Here is a 14,484-nt window from a genome sequence, read left to right on the forward strand (position 1 = left end):
CTTGCCGAAACCCGGGATCGAACCAGGGACCTTTAGATATTCAGTCTAACGCTCTCCCAACTGAGTTATTTCGGCACGCCTAGGAGAAATCGGAAAGCAGCTTTATCAAAATGAAACTGGAAAGAATCAGCAAGATTTTATTTGTTCATAAAAGGACGAGAGAAGATACATCTAAGGAAGAATTGTGTTACTCAGCGAATGTGGTTTGTCAAGATTTCTAAAGTCAATCGAAAGCGCACATGTAGAATTATTAGTGTTATCCAATAAAAATAAAAAGATTAAAGAAATATAGCAAAATCCCCGGCGGGGAATCGAACCCCGGTCTCCCGCGTGACAGGCGGGGATACTGACCACTATACTATCGAGGACAGTTACGCTTGCCGAAACCCGGGATCGAACCAGGGACCTTTAGATCTTCAGTCTAACGCTCTCCCAACTGAGCTATTTCGGCACGCCTAGGAGAAATCGGAAAGCAGCTTTACCAGAATGAAACTGGAAAGAATGAGCAAGATGTTATTTGTTCATAAAAGGACGAGAGAAGATACATCTAAGGAAGAATTGTGTTACTCAGCGAATGTGGTTTGTCAAGATTTCTAAAGTGAATCGAAAGAGCACATGTAGAATTATTAGTGTTATCCAATAAAAATAAAAAGATCAATGTTTTATCGCAAACTCCCCGGCGGAAAATCGAATCCCGGTCTCCCGAGTGACAGGCGGGGATACTGACCACTATACTACCGAGGACAGTTACGCTTGCTGAAACCCGGGATCGAACCAGGGACCTTTAGATCTTCAGTCTAACGCTCTCCCAACTGAGCTATTTCGGCACGCCTAGGAGAAATCGGAAAGCAGCTTTACCAGAATGAAACTGGAAAGAATCAGCAAGATGTTATTTGTTCATAAAAGGACGAGAGAAGATACATCTAAGGAAGAATTGTGTTACTCAGCGAATGTGGTTTGTCAAGATTTCTAAAGTGAATCGAAAGAGCACATGTAGAATTATTAGTGTTATCCAATAAAAATAAAAAGATCAATGTTATATCGCAAACTCCCTGGAGGAGAATCGAATCCCGCTCTCCCGCGTGACAGGCGGGGATTCTGACCACTATACTACCGAGGACAGTTACGCTTGCCGAAACCCGGGATCGAACCAGGGACCTTTAGATCTTCAGTCTAACGCTCTCCCAACTGAGCTATTTCGGCACGCCTAGGAGAAATCGGAAAGCAGCTTTACCAGAATGAAACTGGAAAGAATCAGCAAGATGTTATTTGTTCATAAAAGGACGAGAGAAGATACATCTAAGGAAGAATTGTGTTACTCAGTGAATGTGGTTTGTCAAGATTTCTAAAGTCAATCGAAAGCGCACTTGTAGAATTATTAGTGTTATCCAATAAAAATAAAAAGATTATTGATATATCACAAACTCCCCGGCGGGGAATCGAACCCCGGTCACCCGCGTGACAGGCGGGGATACTGACCACTATACTACCGAGGACAGTTACGCTTGCGGAAACTCGGGATCGAACCAGGGAACTTTAGATCTTCAGTCTAACGCTCTCCCAACTGAGCTATTTCGGCACGCCTAGGGGAAATCGGAAAGCAGCTTTACCAGAATGAAATTGGAAAGAATCAGCAAGATGTTATTTGTTCATAAAAGGACGAGAGAAGATACATCTAAGGAAGAATTGTGTTACTCAGCGAATGTGGTTTGTCAAGATTTCTAAAGTCAATCGAAAGCGCACATGTAGAATTATTAGTGTTATCCAATAAAAATAAAAAGATTAAAGAAACATAGGATACTCGACGGCGGGGAATCGAACCCCGGTCTCCCGCGTGACAGGCGGGGATACTGACCACTATACTACCGAGGACAGTTACGCTTGCCGAAACCCGGGATCGAACCAGTTACCTTTAGATCTTCAGTCTAACGCTCTCCCAAGTGAGCTACTTCGGCACTCCTAGGAGAAATCGGAAAGCAGCTTTACCAGAATGAAATTGGAAAGAATCAGCAAGATGTTATTTGTTCATAAAAGGACGAGAGAAGATACATCTAATAAAGAATTGTGTTACTCAGCGAATGTGGTTTGTCAAGATTTCTAAAGTCAATCGAAAGCGCGCATGTAGAATTATTAGTGTTATCCAATAAAAATAAAAAGATTAATGTTATATCGCAAACTCCCCATCGGGGAATCGAACCCAGGTCTCCCGCGTGACAGGCGGGGATACTGACCACTATACTACCGAGGACAGTTACGCTTGCCGAAACCCGGGATCGAACCAGGGACCTTTAGATCTTCAGTCTAACGCTCTCCCAACTGAGCTATTTCGGTACGCCTAGGGGAAATCGGAAAGAAGCCTTATCAGAATGAAACTGGAAAGAATCAGCAAGATGTTATTTGTTCATAAAAGGACGAGAGAAGATACATCTAAGGAAGAATTGTGTTACTCACCGAATGTGGTTTGTCAAGATTTCTAAAGTGAATCGAAAGAGCACATGTAGAATTATTAGTGTTATCCAATAAAAATAAAAAGATTATTGATATATCACAAACTCCCCGGCGGGGAATCGAACCCCGGTCTCCCGCGTGACAGGCGGGGATACTGACCACTATACTACCGAGGACAGTTACGCTTGCCGAAACTCGGGATCGAACCAGGGACCTTTAGATCTTCAGTCTAACGCTCTCCCAACTGAGCTATTTCGGCACGCCTAGGGGAAATCGGAAAGCAGCTTTACCAGAATGAAATTGGAAAGAATCAGCAAGATGTTATTTGTTCATAAAAGGACGAGAGAAGAAACATCTAAGGAAGAATTGTGTTACTCAGCGAATGTGGTTTGTCAAGATTTCTAAAGTCAATCGAAAGCGCACATGTAGAATTATTAGTGTTATCCAATAAAAATAAAAAGATTAAAGAAATATAGCAAACTCGACGGCGGGGAATCGAACCCCGGTCTCCCGCGTGACAGGCGGGGATACTGACCACTATACTACCGAGGACAGTTACGCTTGCGGAAACCCGGGATCGAACCAGTTACCTTTAGATCTTCAGTCTAACGCTCTCCCAACTGAGCTATTTCGGCACGCCTAGGAGAAATCGGAAAGCAGCTTTACCAGAATGAAATTGGAAAGAATCATCAAGATGTTATTTGTTCATAAAAGGACGAGAGAAGATACATCTAAGGAAGAATTGTGTTACTCAGCGAATGTGGTTTGTCAAGATTTCTAAAGTCAATCGAAAGCGCACATGTAGAATTATTAGTGTTATCCAATAAAAATAAAAAGATTAAAGAAATATAGCAAACTCCCCGGCGGGGAATCGAACCCCGATCTCCCGCGTGACAGGCGGGGATACTGACCACTATACTACCGAGGACAGTTACGCTTGCCGAAACCCGGGAAATTTAGATCTTCAGTCTAAAGGTCTCCCAACTGAGCTATTTCGGCACGCCTAGGAGAAATCGGAAAGCAGCTTTACCAGAATGAAATTGGAAAAAATCAGCAAGATGTTATTTGTTCATAAAAGGACGAGAGAAGATACATCTAATAAAGAATTGTGTTACTCAGCGAATGTGGTTTGTCAAGATTTCTAAAGTCAATCGAAAACGCACATGTAGAATTATTAGTGTTATCCAATAAAAATAAAAAGATTAAAGAAATATAGCAAACTCCCAGGCGGGGAATCGAACCTCGGTCTCCCGCGTGACAGTCGGGGATACTGACCACTATACTACCGAGGACAGTTACGCGTCCCGAAACCCGGGATCGAACCAGGGACCTTTATATCTTCAGTCTAACGCTCTCCCAACTGAGCTATTTCGGCACGCCTAGGAGGAATCGGAAAGCAGCTTTATCAAAATGAAACTGGAAAGAATCAGCAAGATGTTATTTGTTCATAAAAGGACGAGAGAAGATACATCTAAGGAAGAATTGTGTTACTCAGCGAATGTGGTTTGTCAAGATTTCTAAAGTCAATCGAAAGAGTACATGTAGAATTATTAGTGTTATCCAATAAAAATAAAAATAAAAAGATTAATGTTATATCGCAAACTCCCCGGCGGAGAATCGAATCCCGGTCTCCCGCGTGACAGGCGGGGATACTTACCACTATACTACCGAGGACAGTTACGCTTGCCGAAACCCGGGATCGAACCAGGGACCTTTAGATCTTCAGTCTAACGCTCTCCCAACTGAGCTATTTCGGCATGCCTAGGAGAAATCGGAAAGCAGCTTTACCAGAATAAAATTGGAAAGAATCAGCAAGATGTTATTTGTTCATAAAAGGACGAGAGAAGATACATCTAATAAAGAATTGTGTTACTCAGCGAATGTGGTTTGTCAAGATTTCTAAAGTCAATCGAAAGAGCACATGTAGAATTATTAGTGTTATCCAATAAAAATAAAAAGATAAATGTTATATCGCAAACTCCCCGGCGGAGAATCGAATCCCGGTCTCCCGCGTGACAGGCGGGGATACTTACCACTATACTACCGAGGACAGTTACGCTTGCCGAAACCCGGGATCGAACCAGGGACCTTTAGATCTTCAGTCTAACCTTCTCCCAACTGAGCTATTTCGGCACGCCTAGGAAAAATCGGAAAGCAGCTTTATCAGAATGAAACTGGAAAGAATCAGCAAGATGTTATTTGTTCATAAAAGGACGAGAGAAGATACATCTAAGGAAGAATTGTGTTACTCAGCGAATGTGGTTTGTCAAGATTTCTAAAGTCAATCGAAAGAGCACATGTAGAATTATTAGTGTTATCCAATAAAAATAAAAAGATTAAAGAAATATAGCAAACTCCCCGGCGGGGAATCGAACCCCGGTCTCCAGCGTGACAGTCGGGGATACTGACCACTATACTACCGAGGACAGTTACGCTTGCCGAAACCCGGGATCGAACCAGGGACCTTTAGATCTTCAGTCTAACTCTCTCCCAACTGAGCTATTTCGGTACGCCGAGGGGAAATCGGAAAGAAGCTTTATCAGAATGAAACTGGAAAGAATCAGCAAGATGTTATTTGTTCATAAAAGGACGAGAGAAGATACATCTAAGGAAGAATTGTGTTACTCAGCGAATGTGGTTTGTCAAGATTTCTAAAGTCAATCGAAAGAGCACAAGTAGAATTATTAGTGTTATCCAATAAAAATAAAAATAAAAAGATTATTGATATATCGCAAACTCCCCGGCGGGGAATCGAACCCCGGTCTCCCGCGTGACAGGCGGGGATACTGACCACTATACTACCGAGGACAGTTACGCTTGCCGAAACCCGGGATCGAAATAGGCACCGTTATATCTTCAGCCTAACGCTCTCCCAACTCAGCTATTTCGGCACGCCTAGGAGAAATCGGAAAGCAGCTTTACCAGAATGAAATTGGAAAGAATCAGCAAGATGTTATTTGTTCATAAAAGGACGAGAGAAGATACATCTAAGGAAGAATTGTGTTACTCAGCGAATGTGGTTTGTCGAGATTTCTAAAGTCAATCGAAAGCGCACATGTAGAATTATTAGTGTTATCCAATAAAAATAAAAAGATTAAAGAAATATAGCAAACTCCCCGGCGGGGAATCGAACCCCGGTCTCCCGCGTGACAGTCGAGGATACTGACCACTATACTACCGAGGACAGTTACGCTTGCCGAAACCCGGGATCGAACCAGGGACCTTTAGATATTCAGTCTAACGCTCTCCCAACTGATTTATTTCGGCACGCCAAGGAGAAATCGGAAAGCAGCTTTACGAGAATGAAATTGGTAAGAATCAGCAAGATGTTATTTGTTCATAAAAGGACGAGAGAAGATACATCTAATAAAGAATTGTGTTACTCAGCGAATGTGGTTTGTCAAGATTTCTAAAGTCAATCGAAAGCGCACATGTAGAATTATTAGTGTTATCCAATAAAAATAAAAAGATTAAAGAAATATAGCAAACTCGCCGGCGGGTAATCGAACCCCGGTCTCCCGCGTGACAGGCGGGGATACTGACCACTATACTACCGAGGACAGCTACGCTTGCCGAAACCCGGGATCGAACCAGGGACCTTTAGAGCTTCAGTCTAACGCTCTCCCAACTGAGCTATTTCGGCACGCCTGGGAGAAATCGGAAAGCAGCTTTATGAGAATGAAACTGGAAAGAATCAGCGAGATGTTATTTGTTCATAAAAGAACGAGAGAAGATACATCTAAGGAAGAATTGTGTTACTCAGCGAATGAGATTTGTTCAGATTTCTAAAGTAAATCGAAAGAGCACATGTAGAATTATTAGTGTTATCTAATAAAAATAAAAAGAAAAATGTTATATCGCAAACTCCCCGGCGGGGAATCGAACCCCGGTCTCCCGCGTGACAGGCGGGGATACTGACCACTATACTACCGAGGACAGTTACGCTTGCCGAAACCCGGGATCGAAATAGGGACCGTTAGATCTTCAGTCTAACGCTCTCCCAACTGAGCTATTTCGGCACGCCTAGGAGAAATCGGAAAGCAGTTTTACCAGAATGAAATTGGAAAGAATCAGCAAGATGTTATTTGTTCATAAAAGGACGAGAGAAGATACATCTAAGGAAGAATTGTGTTACTCAGCGAATGTGGTTTGTCGAGATTTCTAAAGTCAATCGAAAGCGCACATGTAGAATTATTAGTGTTATCCAATAAAAATAAAAATAAAAAGATTAATGTTATATCGCAAACTCCCCGGCGGGGAATCGAACCCCGGTCTCCCGCGTGACAGGCGGGGATACTGACCACTATACTACACGCTTGCAGAGGACAGTTACGCTTGCCGAAACCCGGGATCGAACCAGGGACCTTTAGATCTTCAGTCTAACGCTCTCCCAACTGAGCTATTTTGGCACGCCTAGGCGAAATCGGAAAGCAGCTTTACCAGAATGAAATTGGAAAGAATCAGCAAGATGTTATTTGTTCATAAAAGGACGAGAGAAGATACATCTAATAAAGAATTGTGTTACTCAGCGAATGTGGTTTGTCAAGATTTCTAAAGTCAATCGAAAGCGCACATGTAGAATTATTAGTGTTATCCAATAAAAATAAAAAGATTAAAGAAATATAGCAAACTCCCCGGCGGGGAATCGAACCCCGGTCTCCCGCGTGACAGACGGGGATACTGACCACTATACTACCGAGGACAGTTACGCTTGCCGAAACCCGGGATCGAACCAGGGAGCTTTATATCTTCAGTCTAACGCTCTCCCAACTGAGCTATTTCGGCACGTCTAGGAGAAATCGGAAAGCAGCTTTACCAGAATGAAATTGGAAAGAATCAGCAAGATGTTATTTGTTCATAAAAGGACGAGAGAAGATACATCTAAGGAAGAATTGTGTTACTCAGCGAATGTGGTTTGTCGAGATTTCTAAAGTCAATCGAAAGCGCACATGTAGAATTATTAGTGTTATCCAATAAAAATATTAATGTTATATCTTAAACTTCCCGGCGGGGAATCGAACCCCGGTCTCCCGCGTGACAGGCGGGGATACTGACCACAATACTACCAAGGACAGTTACGCTTGCCGAAACCCGGGTTCGAACCAGGGACCTTTACATCTTCAGTCTAACGCTCTCCCAACTGAGCTATTTCGGCACGCCTAGGAGAAATCGGAAAGCAGCTTTACCAGAATGAAATTGGAAAGAATCAGCAAGATGTTATTTGTTCATAAAAGGACGAGAGAAGATACATCTAATAAAGAATTGTGTTACTCAGCGAATGTGGTTTGTCAAGATTTCTAAAGTCAATCGAAAGCGCACATGTAGAATTATTAGTGTTATCCAATAAAAATAAAAAGATTAAAGAAATATAGCAAACTCCTCGGCGGGGAATCGAACCCCGGTCTCCCGCGTGACAGGCGGGGATACTGACCACTATACTACCGAGGACAGTTACGCTTGCCGAAACCCGAGATCGAACCAGGGACCTTTAGATCTTCAGTCTAACGCTCTCCCAACTTAGCTATTTCGGCACGCCTAGGAGAAATCGGAAAGCAGCTTTACCAGAATGAAATTGGAAAGAATCAGCAAGATGTTATTTGTTCATAAAAGGACGAGAGAAGATACATCTAATAACGAATTGTGTTACTCAGCGAATGTGGTTTGTCAAGATTTCTAAAGTCAATCGAAAGCGCACATGTAGAATTATTAGTGTTATCCAATAAAAGTATTAAAGAAATATAGCAAACTTCCCGGCGGGGAATCGAACCCCGGTCTCCCGCGTGACAGGCGGGGATACTGACCACTATACTACCGAGGACAGTTACGCTTACCGAAACTCGGGATCGAACCAGGGACCTTTAGATCTTCAGTCTAACGCTCTCCCAACTGAGCTATTTCGGCACGCCTAGGAGAAATCGGAAAGCAGCTTTACCAGAATGAAATTGGAAAGAATCAGCAAGATGTTATTTGTTCATAAAAGGACGAGAGAAGATACATCTAATAAAGAATTGTGTTACTCAGCGAATGTGATTTGTCAAGATTTCTAAAGTCAATCGAAAGCGCACATGTAGAATTATTAGTGTTATCCAATAAAAATAAAAAGATTATTGATATATCACAAACTCCCCGGCGGGGAATCGAACCCCGGTCTCCCGCGTGACAGGCGGGGATACTTACCACTATACTACCGAGGACAGTTACGCTTGCCGAAACCCGGGATCGAACCAGCGACCATTAGATCTTCGGTCTAACGCTCTCCCAACTGAGCTATTTTGGCACGCCTAGGAGAAATCGGAAAGCAGATTTACCAGAATGAAATTGGAAAGAATCAGCAAGATTTTATTTGTTCATAAAAGGACGAGAGAAGATACATCTAATAAAGAATTGTGTTACTCAGCGAATGTGGTTTGTCAAGATTTCTAAAGTCAATCGAAAGCGCACATGTAGAATTATTAGTGTTATCCAATAAAAATAAAAAGATTAAAGAAACATAGCAAACTCCCCGGCAGGGAATCGAACTCCGGTCTCCCGCGTGACAGGCGGGGATACAGACCACTATACTACCGAGGACAGTTACGCTTGCCGAAACCCGGGATCGAACCAGGGACCTTTAGATATTCAGTCTAACGCTCACCCAACTGAGCTATTTCGGCACGCCTAGGAGAAATCGGAAAGCAGCTTTACCAGAATGAAATTGGAAAGAATCAGCAAGATGTTATTTGTTCATAAAAGGACGAGAGAAGATACATCTAAGGAAGAATTGTGTTACTCAGCGAATGTGGTTTGTCGAGATTTCTAAAGTCAATCGAAAGCGCACATGTAGAATTATTAGTGTTATCCAATAAAAATATTAATGTTATATCGCAAAATTCCCGGCGGGGAATCGAACCCCGGTCTCCCGCGTGACAGGTGGGGATACTGACCACTATACTACCGAGGACAGTTACGGTTGCCGAAACCCGGGATCGAACCAGGGACTTTTAGATCTTCAGTCTAACGCTCTCCCAACTGAGCTATTTCGGCACGCCTACGAGAAATCGGAAAGCAGCTTTACCAGAATGAAATTGGAAAGAATCAGCAAGATGTTATTTGTTCATAAAAGGACGAGAGAAGATACATCTAATAAAGAATTGTGTTACTCAGCGAATGTGGTTTGTCAAGATTTCTAAAGTCAATCGAAAGCGCACATGTAGAATTATTAGTGTTATCCAATAAAAACAAAAAGATTAAAGAAATATAGCAAACTCCCCGGCGGGGAATCGAACCCCGGTCTCCCGCGTGACAGGCGGGGATACTGACCACAATACTACCGAGGACAGTTACGCTTGCCGAAACCCGGGATCGAACCAGTGACCTTTACATCTTCAGTCTAACGCTCTCCCAACTGAGCTATTTCGGCACGCCTAGGAGAAATCGGAAAGCAGCTTTACCAGAATGAAATTGGAAAGAATCAGCAAGATGTTATTTGTTCATAAAAGGACGAGAGAAGATACATCTAATAAAGAATTGTGTTACTCAGCGAATGTGGTTTGTCAAGATTTCTAAAGTCAATCGAAAGCGCACACGTAGAATTATTAGTGTTATCCAATAAAAATAAAAAGATTAAAGAAATATAGCAAACTCCCCGGCGGGGAATCGAACCCCGGTCTCCCGCGTGACAGGCGGGGATACTGACCACTATACTACCGAGGACAGTTACGCTTGCCGAAACCCGGGATCGAACCAGGGATCTTTAGATCTTCAGTCTAACGCTCTCCCAACTGAGCTATTTCGGCACGCCTAGGAGGAATCGGAAAGCAGCTTTACCAGAATGAAATTGGAAAGAATCAGCAAGATGTTATTTGTTCATAAAAGGACGAGAGAAGATACATCTAATAAAGAATTGTGTTACTCAGCGAATGTGGTTTGTCAAGATTTCTAAAGTCAATCGAAAGCGCACATGTAGAATTATTAGTGTTATCCAATAAAAATAAAAAGATTAAAGAAATATAGCAAACTCCTCGGCGGGGAATCGAACCCCGGTCTCCCGCGTGACAGGCGGGGATACTGACCACTATACTACCGAGGACAGTTACGCTTACCGAAACCCGGGATCGAACCAGGGACCTTTAGATCTTCAGTCTAACGCTCTCCCAACTGAGCTATTTCGGCACGCCTAGGAGAAATCGGAAAGCAGCTTTACCAGAATGAAATTGGAAAGAATCAGCAAGATGTTATTTGTTCATAAAAGGACGAGAGAAGATACATCTAATAAAGAATTGTGTTACTCAGCGAATGTGATTTGTCAAGATTTCTAAAGTCAATCGAAAGCGCACATGTAGAATTATTAGTGTTATCCAATAAAAATAAAAAGATTATTGATATATCACAAACTCCCCGGCGGGGAATCGAACCCCGGTCTCCCGCGTGACAGGCGGGGATACTTACCACTATACTACCGAGGACAGTTACGCTTGCCGAAACCCGGGATCGAACCAGCGACCATTAGATCTTCGGTCTAACGCTCTCCCAACTGAGCTATTTTGGCACGCCTAGGAGAAATCGGAAAGCAGCTTTACCAGAATGAAATTGGAAAGAATCAGCAAGATTTTATTTGTTCATAAAAGGACGAGAGAAGATACATCTAATAAAGAATTGTGTTACTCAGCGAATGTGGTTTGTCAAGATTTCTAAAGTCAATCGAAAGCGCACATGTAGAATTATTAGTGTTATCCAATAAAAATAAAAAGATTAAAGAAACATAGCAAACTCCCCGGCAGGGAATCGAACTCCGGTCTCCCGCGTGACAGGCGGGGATACAGACCACTATACTACCGAGGACAGTTACGCTTGCCGAAACCCGGGATCGAACCAGGGACCTTTAGATATTCAGTCTAACGCTCACCCAACTGAGCTATTTCGGCACGCCTAGGAGAAATCGGAAAGCAGCTTTACCAGAATGAAATTGGAAAGAATCAGCAAGATGTTATTTGTTCATAAAAGGACGAGAGAAGATGCATCTAAGGAAGAATTGTGTTACTCAGCGAATGTGGTTTGTCGAGATTTCTAAAGTCAATCGAAAGCGCACATGTAGAATTATTAGTGTTATCCAATAAAAATATTAATGTTATATCGCAAAATTCCCGGCGGGGAATCGAACCCCGGTCTCCCGCGTGACAGGTGGGGATACTGACCACTATACTACCGAGGACAGTTACGGTTGCCGAAACCCGGGATCGAACCAGGGACTTTTAGATCTTCAGTCTAACGCTCTCCCAACTGAGCTATTTCGGCACGCCTACGAGAAATCGGAAAGCAGCTTTACCAGAATGAAATTGGAAAGAATCAGCAAGATGTTATTTGTTCATAAAAGGACGAGAGAAGATACATCTAATAAAGAATTGTGTTACTCAGCGAATGTGGTTTGTCAAGATTTCTAAAGTCAATCGAAAGCGCACATGTAGAATTATTAGTGTTATCCAATAAAAACAAAAAGATTAAAGAAATATAGCAAACTCCCCGGCGGGGAATCGAACCCCGGTCTCCCGCGTGACAGGCGGGGATACTGACCACAATACTACCGAGGACAGTTACGCTTGCCGAAACCCGGGATCGAACCAGTGACCTTTACATCTTCAGTCTAACGCTCTCCCAACTGAGCTATTTCGGCACGCCTAGGAGAAATCGGAAAGCAGCTTTACCAGAATGAAATTGGAAAGAATCAGCAAGATGTTATTTGTTCATAAAAGGACGAGAGAAGATACATCTAATAAAGAATTGTGTTACTCAGCGAATGTGGTTTGTCAAGATTTCTAAAGTCAATCGAAAGCGCACACGTAGAATTATTAGTGTTATCCAATAAAAATAAAAAGATTAAAGAAATATAGCAAACTCCCCGGCGGGGAATCGAACCCCGGTCTCCCGCGTGACAGGCGGGGATACTGACCACTATACTACCGAGGACAGTTACGCTTGCCGAAACCCGGGATCGAACCAGGGATCTTTAGATCTTCAGTCTAACGCTCTCCCAACTGAGCTATTTCGGCACGCCTAGGAGGAATCGGAAAGCAGCTTTACCAGAATGAAATTGGAAAGAATCAGCAAGATGTTATTTGTTCATAAAAGGACGAGAGAAGATACATCTAATAAAGAATTGTGTTACTCAGCGAATGTGGTTTGTCAAGATTTCTAAAGTCAATCGAAAGCGCACATGTAGAATTATTAGTGTTATCCAATAAAAATATTAAAGAAATATAGCAAACTCCCCGGCGGGGAATCGAACCCCGGTCTCCCGCGTGAAAGGCGGGGAAACTGACCACTATACTACCGAGGACAGCTACGCTTGCCGAAACCCGGGATCGAACCAGGGACCTTTAGATCTTCTGTCTAACGCTCGCGCAACTGAACTATTTCGGCACGCCTAGGAATAATCGGAAAGCAGCTTTACCAGAATGAAATTGGAAAAAATCAGCAAGATTTTATTTGTTCATAAAAGGACGAGAGAAGATACATCTAAGGACGAATTGTGTTACTCAGCGAATGTGGTTTGTCAAGATTTCTAAAGTCAATCGAAAGCGCACATGTAGAATTATTAGTGTTATCCAATAAAAACAAAAAGATTAAAGAAATATAGCAAACTCCCCGGCGTGGAATAGAACCCCGGTCTCCCGCGTGACAGGCGGGGATACTGACCACTATACTACCGAGGACAGTTAAGCTTGCCGAAACCCGGGATCGAACCAGGGGCCTTTACATCTTCAGTCTAACGCTCTCCCAACTGAGCTATTTCGGCACGCCTAGGAGAAATCGGAAAGCAGCTTTACCAGAATGAAATTGGAAAGAATCAGCAAGATGATATTTGTTCATAAAAGGACGAGAGAAGATACATCTAATAAAGAATTGTGTTACTCAGCGAATGTGGTTTGTCAAGATTTCTAAAGTCAATCGAAAGCGCACATGTAGAATTATTAGTGTTATCCAATAAAAATAAAAAGATTAAAGAAATATAGCAAACTCCTCGGCGGGGAATCGAACCCCGGTCACCCGCGTGACAGGCGGGGATACTGACCACTATACTACCGAGGACAGTTAAGCTTGCCGAAACCCGGGATCGAACCAGGGGCCTTTACATCTTCAGTCTAACGCTCTCCCAACTGAGCTATTTCGGCACGCCTAGGAGAAATCGGAAAGCAGCTTTACCAGAATGAAATTGGAAAGAATCAGCAAGATGTTATTTGTTCATAAAAGGACGAGAGAAGATACATCTAATAAAGAATTGTGTTACTCAGCGAATGTGGTTTGTCAAGATTTCTAAAGTCAATCGAAAGCGCACATGTAGAATTATTAGTGTTATCCAATAAAAATAAAAAGATTAAAGAAATATAGCAAACTCCCAGGCGGGGAATCGAACCCCGGTCTCCCGCGTGACAGGCGAGGATACTGACCACTATACTACCTAGGACAGTTACGCTTGCCGAAACCCAGGATCGAACCAGGGACCTTTAGATATTCAGTCTAACGCTCTCCCAACTGATTTATTTCGGCACGCCTAGGAGGAATCGGAAAGCAGCTTTACCAGAATGAAATTGGAAAGAATCAGCAAGATGTTATTTGTTCATAAAAGGACGAGAGAAGATACATCTAATAAAGAATTGTGTTACTCAGCGAATGTGGTTTGTCAAGATTTCTAAAGTCAATCGAAAGCGCACATGTAGAATTATTAGTGTTATCCAATAAAAATATTAAAGAAATATAGCAAACTCCCCGGAGGGGAATCGAACCCCGGTCTCCCGCGTGACAGGCGGGGACACTGACCACTATACTACCGAGGACAGCTACGCTTGCCGAAACCCGGGATCGAACAAGGGACCTTTAGATCTTCAGTCAAACGCTCTCCCAACTGAGCTATTTCGGCACGCCTAGGAGAAATCGGAAAGCAGCTTTACCAGAATGAAATTGGAAAGAATCAGCAAGATGTTATTTGTTCATAAAAGGACGAGAGAAGATACATCTAAGGAAGAATCGTGTTACTCAGCGAATGTGGTTTGTCAAGATTTC

The 14,484-nt window shown here is 42.8% G+C and overlaps 18 non-coding genes across 18 annotated transcripts; all 18 read right to left on the reverse strand.

Moving 5' to 3' along the window:
• Nucleotides 1–378: 378 nt before the first annotated feature.
• Trnaf-gaa (transfer RNA phenylalanine (anticodon GAA)) lies at nt 379–451 on the reverse strand. Its single transcript has one exon. It is a non-coding gene; the product is annotated as a tRNA-Phe (tRNA).
• A 679-nt stretch (nt 452–1,130) lies between these two features.
• Trnaf-gaa (transfer RNA phenylalanine (anticodon GAA)) lies at nt 1,131–1,203 on the reverse strand. Its single transcript has one exon. It is a non-coding gene; the product is annotated as a tRNA-Phe (tRNA).
• Nucleotides 1,204–2,552: 1,349 nt separating this feature from the next.
• Trnad-guc (transfer RNA aspartic acid (anticodon GUC)) lies at nt 2,553–2,624 on the reverse strand. The gene has a single exon. It is a non-coding gene; the product is annotated as a tRNA-Asp (tRNA).
• Nucleotides 2,625–4,132: 1,508 nt separating this feature from the next.
• Trnaf-gaa (transfer RNA phenylalanine (anticodon GAA)) lies at nt 4,133–4,205 on the reverse strand. Its single transcript has one exon. It is a non-coding gene; the product is annotated as a tRNA-Phe (tRNA).
• Nucleotides 4,206–5,184: 979 nt separating this feature from the next.
• Nucleotides 5,185–5,256, reverse strand: Trnad-guc (transfer RNA aspartic acid (anticodon GUC)). Its single transcript has one exon. It is a non-coding gene; the product is annotated as a tRNA-Asp (tRNA).
• Nucleotides 5,257–6,018: 762 nt separating this feature from the next.
• Trnaf-gaa (transfer RNA phenylalanine (anticodon GAA)) lies at nt 6,019–6,091 on the reverse strand. Its single transcript has one exon. It is a non-coding gene; the product is annotated as a tRNA-Phe (tRNA).
• A 221-nt stretch (nt 6,092–6,312) lies between these two features.
• Trnad-guc (transfer RNA aspartic acid (anticodon GUC)) lies at nt 6,313–6,384 on the reverse strand. Its single transcript has one exon. It is a non-coding gene; the product is annotated as a tRNA-Asp (tRNA).
• Nucleotides 6,385–6,784: 400 nt separating this feature from the next.
• On the reverse strand, nt 6,785–6,857 carry Trnaf-gaa (transfer RNA phenylalanine (anticodon GAA)). Its single transcript has one exon. It is a non-coding gene; the product is annotated as a tRNA-Phe (tRNA).
• Nucleotides 6,858–7,824: 967 nt separating this feature from the next.
• On the reverse strand, nt 7,825–7,896 carry Trnad-guc (transfer RNA aspartic acid (anticodon GUC)). The gene has a single exon. It is a non-coding gene; the product is annotated as a tRNA-Asp (tRNA).
• Nucleotides 7,897–8,570: 674 nt separating this feature from the next.
• Nucleotides 8,571–8,642, reverse strand: Trnad-guc (transfer RNA aspartic acid (anticodon GUC)). The gene has a single exon. It is a non-coding gene; the product is annotated as a tRNA-Asp (tRNA).
• A 1,426-nt stretch (nt 8,643–10,068) lies between these two features.
• Nucleotides 10,069–10,140, reverse strand: Trnad-guc (transfer RNA aspartic acid (anticodon GUC)). Its single transcript has one exon. It is a non-coding gene; the product is annotated as a tRNA-Asp (tRNA).
• Nucleotides 10,141–10,150: 10 nt separating this feature from the next.
• On the reverse strand, nt 10,151–10,223 carry Trnaf-gaa (transfer RNA phenylalanine (anticodon GAA)). The gene has a single exon. It is a non-coding gene; the product is annotated as a tRNA-Phe (tRNA).
• A 221-nt stretch (nt 10,224–10,444) lies between these two features.
• Trnad-guc (transfer RNA aspartic acid (anticodon GUC)) lies at nt 10,445–10,516 on the reverse strand. The gene has a single exon. It is a non-coding gene; the product is annotated as a tRNA-Asp (tRNA).
• Nucleotides 10,517–10,526: 10 nt separating this feature from the next.
• Nucleotides 10,527–10,599, reverse strand: Trnaf-gaa (transfer RNA phenylalanine (anticodon GAA)). Its single transcript has one exon. It is a non-coding gene; the product is annotated as a tRNA-Phe (tRNA).
• Nucleotides 10,600–10,820: 221 nt separating this feature from the next.
• Trnad-guc (transfer RNA aspartic acid (anticodon GUC)) lies at nt 10,821–10,892 on the reverse strand. Its single transcript has one exon. It is a non-coding gene; the product is annotated as a tRNA-Asp (tRNA).
• A 1,426-nt stretch (nt 10,893–12,318) lies between these two features.
• Nucleotides 12,319–12,390, reverse strand: Trnad-guc (transfer RNA aspartic acid (anticodon GUC)). Its single transcript has one exon. It is a non-coding gene; the product is annotated as a tRNA-Asp (tRNA).
• Nucleotides 12,391–12,400: 10 nt separating this feature from the next.
• Nucleotides 12,401–12,473, reverse strand: Trnaf-gaa (transfer RNA phenylalanine (anticodon GAA)). The gene has a single exon. It is a non-coding gene; the product is annotated as a tRNA-Phe (tRNA).
• Nucleotides 12,474–12,688: 215 nt separating this feature from the next.
• On the reverse strand, nt 12,689–12,760 carry Trnae-uuc (transfer RNA glutamic acid (anticodon UUC)). The gene has a single exon. It is a non-coding gene; the product is annotated as a tRNA-Glu (tRNA).
• Nucleotides 12,761–14,484: the final 1,724 nt, after the last annotated feature.

This window comes from Argiope bruennichi, chromosome 7 (assembly GCF_947563725.1).
Source record: "Argiope bruennichi chromosome 7, qqArgBrue1.1, whole genome shotgun sequence".
NCBI lineage: Eukaryota > Metazoa > Arthropoda > Arachnida > Araneae > Araneidae > Argiope > Argiope bruennichi.